This window comes from Mesocricetus auratus, unplaced genomic scaffold (genome assembly GCF_017639785.1).
Source record: "Mesocricetus auratus isolate SY011 unplaced genomic scaffold, BCM_Maur_2.0 Super-Scaffold_100011, whole genome shotgun sequence".
Lineage (NCBI taxonomy): Eukaryota > Metazoa > Chordata > Mammalia > Rodentia > Cricetidae > Mesocricetus > Mesocricetus auratus.
Window position 1 is genome coordinate 1,821,580 of NW_024429195.1, and position 7,318 is coordinate 1,828,897.

The window sequence follows — 7,318 nt, forward strand, 5'->3', positions numbered from 1 at the left end:
GAAGAGCAGGAAATGCCCGTAACCACTGAGCCACCTCTCCAGTGCCCCCAATACATTTTATATCAACCACCATCTTCCATGCACAATGTAACGCCTGATCCTGTTATGGTCTTGGATCATTCAGAGACTCACCAGTCTGACTCCCGAGATTTTTATCCTTCCAAACACGATGTTCAACATCACACTCAAAACTAGCACTCCCCTCCCAATAAATGTGTATTTATCATCTCACGTCATCGATTTTTCTGCCTATACTAGAAGTGACCTTTGAATGATATAAATTGGCTTATGTCATCTTTCTTGTCTTCCAAGGGTCAGCACCACATTTGGAAATAACCCCTAAATTTCTTCCAAAGGCCTAACATGATCCAGCTCCAGCTGTTCCCTGAACATATGTTTTCCAAGTCCACCCCTACATACTCCTCTTCAGCCATTCTGATCTTCTGCTCTGCAAGCATGTCAGGCTCATTGCTGCCTGGAGGCTGGAGGGCTATTCCTTCTGTTTGAAGATGTTTTTCTTGGGATCTTGAGTTGATTGCGAAAGATATTAGGTTGGGTTCTCAAAGAAAATACCATTTCCTAAGAAAACATTTCCATAATCACCCTGCTTAGAGAACGTCTCTCCCATCCCATCCTAGGACCCTGGTGCCTTTGTAGCGAGAGGGCTCAGAAGATGCCAAAAAAGTGTTGCCTTGCATTATCAATTTCTGGATGTGATAGAGTTCAACGTCGTCTTGACAGAATCTAGGATCACCTGGGAAAGGGGCCCTAGGGCATTTCTGTGGGAGGTTATCTTAATGACATTAGTGGATGTAGGAAGACTTATCTTAATTGTGGGACTATTTCTTTGGCGAGGATCCTGGATGGTTTAAAAAGGAAACATAAGCTGAGCACTAGTGTATGTGTGTGTGTGTGTGTGTGTGTGTGTGTGTGAGAGAGAGAGAGAGAGAGAGAGAGAGAGAGAGAGAGTATGTGTGAGTGGGTGAGTGTGAGTATGTATGTATATTGCTCCCTTCTTCTCGTTTCAGATACAATGTGATGACCAGATACACCAAGCTCCGGCTGCCAAGACTCACCTGGAGCAAGGAAACTGATTCCCGAAAGTTGTCTTTTGACCTCCACTTGTGTACTGTGGCATGGACAGACAGACAGACAGACAGACAGACACACACACACACACACACACACACACACACACTTCTCACTCCAGAAAGGAATGCCCCAACACATCAAAATACGGATACCACCAAAGCCCATCTTGGAGAACTACTGAGTTTTATTGTGGTTATGACAGGAACACGGGTGAAGGGTTACTTACTGCATCACTGAAGCCCACACCCGCACAGGTTAACAGCTCCCAAAGCTGGAAACCTGGAGCACGCTGCTCAGCCTGCAGGGAGCTCAGCCGGCTGGTTGGAGAGCGTCCTTTCCAGGTGCCTGGGGTGGCCGAACCTCTTCCAGGCAGCTCAGCTGATCTGAGTCTTGTTTGCAGCTGAGTTTGTGTCAAACCTACTGTTCAGCTCAGGACTCTCAGCTTTTATTGTTTACTCTGGCAGGGCCGGGTCTAGTAAATCTGGTCATTTTCATGGACTTCTTGAAGATTTTTTTTTGTTTACCTCCGTACTTAAGGCACTTTTCTGCAGGATGGAATGTTTGATCTCAGAGGAAATTTACACAACACACACACACACACACAAATAAATGCCTTAAGAATCACCCCATGACATATAAAATATTAACATGAAATCTCTCTCTGTCTCTGTCTGTCTGTCTGTCTCTCTCTGTGTGTGTCTCTGTCTCTCTGTCTCTCTCTCTCTGTGTCTCTCTCTGTCTCTGTCTCTCTCCCCCCCTCCCTCTCTAAAGACAGAGCTGGCCAGAAGCTCACAATCCTTTGTCCCCAGAATATTGGGATTATGTGATAATGTGTGTGAACCACCATGCCTGACTCTTACTTCTTATTCCTTCACTCACCGTCTCGTTTCTTGCTCCAAGTAAAACGGAACCTCTAGGAAAACATGAGCGTTGTTTTAATCTCACTCCCCACCACGTCTACGTCTCTCACACATAACAGGTGCTCAATAAATATTTGTTAAATAGCTGAATCCACACAGTGGTTGAGTTCCTGGGAGAGGGACATCTCCAGGAGACCTAACGTCAACAAAGCTCTAATTATGGACAGAGCTGTTTATCTCGGGTCCCAAGCACATTTGTTTCAGGTGCTGTGTTACCTGGGTATTGACCGAGTACATTGGACCTTCTAAATAAATTAATCTTACTTAAGAGAGAGAAGACAAGGCTGAGGATTTGGAGAGTGAACAACCAGAGCAACAAATAGCACACAGCAAGAATCTAAAATAAGAACAAATACCAGAAACAAATGATCAGAGTTCTGTCCCTGGGACTCACCTGGAATGAAGAGACTGATTCAAAGAATAACTGGAAATTCAAAAAATAAACAGCATGATTGATTTTTTTTGGAGATGAGGTCTCTTTACATAGACCAGGTGGTCTAGAACTCACAGAACTCACACTAACCTCTGCTTCCTGAGTGCTGAGACTATACATGTGCACCACCGTACCTGACCTCTTGGGGGTTTTTGTTTGGTTTTGCTTTTGAGACAAGGTCTCTCTCTATATAGCCTTGGCTAGCTGTGTAAAACTCCCTATTGTTGACCAGGATGACCTCGAACTCAGAGATCCACCCACCTCTGCTTCCTGAGTGTGAGGGCCAAAGGATTTGCCACCGTGTCTGGCATTATTTATTCCTGAATTTCTTGCTGCTTTTTATCTTTAAAATAGTGTTCTTGGACAGTTTTATAACTGTATAATAACACATTCTGATGTGTCGCGCCACTGGACCCTTTTATCTCCCTCCTATCTCTGCTGACCTCAACCCTCCCTACAAACGTGTTTCCCACACTCACGTCCTTTGTTTTGGCTTGTGTCCCACTGGCATTAACAATGCCTATTTGTGGGACTGTGGGTGTTATTGTGGTTTGCACAGCAAATGCACCTCCATAGTCTCAGGCATTCGGACACTTGGACCCCCGGTTGCTGGTGTACTCGGAAAAGTCTAGGTTTGGCTTTGCTGAAGGAAGCACATCACTAGAGGTGGCTCTGGAAAATGTACGGCCGCCGGGTGTTGTCGGCACACCCCTTTTGGTTCCAGCACTTGGGAGGCAGAGGCAGATGGATCTTGCGAGTCTGAGGCCAGCCCGGTCTACAGAGCGACTTCCAGGACAGCCAAGGCTGTGCAGAGAAATCCGGTCTAGAAGAAAAAAGGAAAGGAAAAGAAAGAAATGTATAGCCTGGTTTGCTCTCAGCTCTGTGCTTGCTTCCATGCTCCTAGCCCTGAAGGGTGGACATTCGGCCAACCGTAAACTAAGACATACTCCTCCTTCTACATAGCTGCCTTGGCCGTGGTATTTTATCCCAGCAACAGAAGAGTAACCAGCACAGGAAAGGAACCATCCATCGGAGCCTGATGAACTCAGCAGTGAGCGCACAAACTGAAGACAACCACTGCCCCCTCCAGCATCCATCAGCTGGCCATAGTTCATCATTGAATGTCGGGGTCACACGAGCCCTTTTCCTATCCATGACCGGCTGTTGCCAAGCCCAGGGCAGAACACCACAGCCGCTATGAGTTCTCATTACAATGACCATGCCTTGCCTTGGAGACAGTATTTATCGCCCCATGTCCTTGTCATCCGGCTCATTACATTTCAAAATGCAATTTTGACACATAATTCTCAGGACATCAAGGGAAAGTGGAGAGATAGCACGCAGAGATACACTGGACAGCAAGATACCTACTGTTCAGCAGGGGATTCAAATGAAATCTTCCACTGAATAGCACATATACATATATTTGTTGGGGGAAATGAGTTCTCAAAAGCACATTTTACTATATACAAAGGGAACAATTATAAAGCAATGACTTTTGCTAACTCGAGAGCAACAACAGCCCTCCCATGGGGAATAGGTTGTTGCCTTATCCATCATAACCTCTAGGGGCCCATGACAGCCTTTCATGTGTGACAGGACATTTCAGTTTTCAGCTATGAAATGGCATTTCCTTGAAAACCCTTCTGTGACTGGTATGCTATCATCCTAGCAGGTATGAAATTAAAACAAAGCCTGTGTAGTGGCGCACGCCTTTCATCCCAGCTCTTTGGAGGCAGAAGCAGGCAGATCACTGTGAGTTCGAGGCCAGCCTGGTCTACATAGTGAATTCCAGGACAACCAGGACTACATAGAGCAACCCTGTCTAAAGAAATGAAAACAAAACAACAATAAAAACAAAATGAAAAAAGAAAAAGAAAAGGAATTAAAGCAAACAGAAGGATATCGTGCGTGTGGTGCCATGGTGACCATGCCTCCTGCCATCAGTAGGCTCTTAGGACAGAAGCACCCACAGAGCATTGGGCTAGGGAAACTTCCAAAGTGGAGAAACAAGTTACTTTTTAAAGCATGCGCAGTTTTAATTGTAAGAAACATCACACACACACACACACTACACACACACACACACACACTCACACACACATACCTTCATACAGCAGAAGGGTTTTATTTATTTATTTATTTATTTATTTATTTATTTATTTATTTTGGTTTTACGAGACAGGGTTTCTCTGTATTGTTTTGGAGGCTATCGGTCCAGCCCGGCCTCGAACTCACAGAGATCCGCCTGACTCTGCCTCCCGAGTGCTGGGATTAAAGGCATGCGCCACCACCGCCTGGCCAAAAGGGTTTTATAAAAGTGGTATCTGATCCAGGTGTGACGTGGTGTGCACACTTATAAATCAAGCATCCCGGGAGCCGGAGCTGGAAGACAGCAGGTTCAATGCTGCCCAGACTTTGTCAAATAAAAACAAAATGACCTGCCAAAGAACAATAAGCAAACTCTTGTAAATAATGATAATTGACTCTATTTCAAGATAGTATTACAAGAAGTATGTTCTTGATTTAAAAAAAACAAAAAGTTCTTTATTGAGAATTTTATACATGTACACATGTGTATTTGGTCATATGTCCCCCCTCTATTTTCCCCCATCCAACTGCCCTCATATCTCCCCAACATGTCCCCCTCCAAACTTCATGTCTTATTTTCTTTTTAACAACCCTACTAAGCAGTTAGTGCTGCTTCTACGAGCAAGGGTGTGGGGCCATGCGCTGGAACGTGGGAGCCTTTCCGTGGCCACATCCTCAAGAGGAATGCTTCTCCTCTCCCAGGAGCTATCAACTGACCACAGCTCCTCTGTAAAGGAAGGGGCAGTTCTTACGCCGGGAACCAAACTGCCCTGGGTCCATTATGTGGCAGCCACGTCTTGTCCAGAAGACAGCATTTCACAGAGTTTCTCTCCATCCTGCAACTCTTGCTGCATCCTACCTCCTCTTCCAAGACGTTCTCCTGAGCCTTGTGGGAGGGTGGGGAGAGGGGTGACATCCACGCCCTGTCAGGGCTGATCACCCCCTCTGTTATTCTCAGTACTCTGACCAGTTATGTGTCTTTCCATTGACTGTTTCCGACTGCGTCTTTTGGTTAAAAAAACAAGCGCAAAGAAACACACCAACAGCCAAACCTTTCAGGGGGAGATGATCCAGGTTCAATTCCTAACAGCCACATGGTTTCTCGCAACCATCTGTAACTCTAGTCTGTAAATCCAGTGGATCCAAACCTCCTTCTGGGTTCCAAGCACATCGGGCACGCAAGTGGTGCACGGACATTCACGGAGGCAAAACTCATCAACATGAAACAGTAAATCAAGCTTTTAAAGTAGTGCTATGATGAGGGGAATTGCAATGGGAAGAGCATGCAAAAAAAAATGAGAGCTTTCCTCATCAAAATGGCCCCACGGTTTACAAAAAAAAACAAAACAAATGAAAAGACTTTTTAATTATACAATTTTTGAATAATCCATTTTCTTCTCGTTGGTGTCATCAGCGTTAGCTTATCACCAGTGCAGTGGATGAAACTGATAGTCCTAGGCTCACCTTCTCTTACTTCTATGACTTAATCTCTCTGAACCAATATTTTCTCGCCTATGATACAGGAGCCGTAGGGCTACTGAAAGGTAAGTTAGGAAATGTGTGTAAGATGTTTAGCAAGAAGTAACGAGCGCCGGGCGGTGGTGGCGCACGCCTTTAATCCCAGCACTCGGGAGGCAGAGGCAGGCGGATCTCTGTGAGTTCGAGGCTGGGCTGGACCGACAGCCTCCAAAACAATACAGAGAAACCCTGTCTCGTAAAAACCAAAAAAATAAATAAAGGGAGTAACGAGCAACACGTTCATCCATGCATAGTAAACTATTAGCTAAATCAGTTCGGCAAGCATTGGCATGCCCTCGGTGAGGCAGGCGTTATTCCAGGGGGTGGTGATGGACGTCGGGCTGCTGTCAATACACACAAGGACAAACACAAAGCAAGTGCACAGGGCTGCTGCTTGCACCGCCCTCCCGGAAGCGTCCCCTTGAGCTAGAAGGGCACGATCTAGGGATCGTATATTTCGCAGCTCTAACCATGAAAATTAAAACAAGTAAAGATTCTAGTCTAATAAAAAGGAACGACATGTATTATGATGGAGGCCTATCATTCAGGATAATAACTGGTAGTCAAAAAGCACCAACGAAACACCAACCAAACAGGACTGCGGTAGGTGGGGTGGCAGTCTAGAAGTAGTTAGGGGGTGCCTTACTCCTGCAGTTTAGTAGCTTACGATTCAACTGGGAAGTCAAGATATGTGAAATGAAGACGGTACGTGCGTAGGTTCCAGCTTTCGCCACAGAATTCACTGGAGGCTGGGCCTCGCTTTGCACAGGAGTTCAGGACCATAAAAAATAAAACAAAACAAAACAAACAAAAAAACCTGACCACACAAGCAGAGATGTGGGCAGGATTTTAATCATTGGTAGGTAATGATCACCTATGGCCTTTAATGTGTGTGTGTGTGTGTGTGTGTGAGAGAGAGAGAGAGAGAGAGAGACAGAGACAGAGAGAGAGAGAGAGAGAGAGAGAGAGAGAGAGAGAGAGAGAGAGAGAGAGAGGTTAAAACCTCTTTTAGAGTCGGCTTAGGAAAACGAATGCTGAAAACCAACACTTCGTTAATACATCTCAACTCCAAACACCAGCAATTCTGAGAACTTCTGTGCTGCTTCACACAAAACTCGGTGAGTAGTTTCGAGAGTGCTTGCCCTCTCCTCGCCCAACAACTATATATCTTCTCTCTGCTTCTGCAGCTTGCCCTGGCTGTAGCTGAAATAATCCTCCAACACTTTACCTATGTGCTTCTAGTGCCATGAGTGATCTCCAAGGG

At 45.5% G+C, this 7,318-nt stretch overlaps 1 long non-coding RNA gene across 1 annotated transcript; it reads right to left on the minus strand.

Annotated features, from left to right (window-relative positions):
• Window positions 1-1,258: 1,258 nt before the first annotated feature.
• LOC121143135 lies at window positions 1,259-2,051 on the minus strand. The gene is made up of 2 exons (XR_005880236.1): window positions 1,972-2,051; window positions 1,259-1,637 (listed from the first exon to the last, which is right to left on the minus strand). It is a non-coding gene; the product is annotated as an uncharacterized LOC121143135 (long non-coding RNA).
• Between the last annotated feature and the right edge of the window lie 5,267 nt (window positions 2,052-7,318).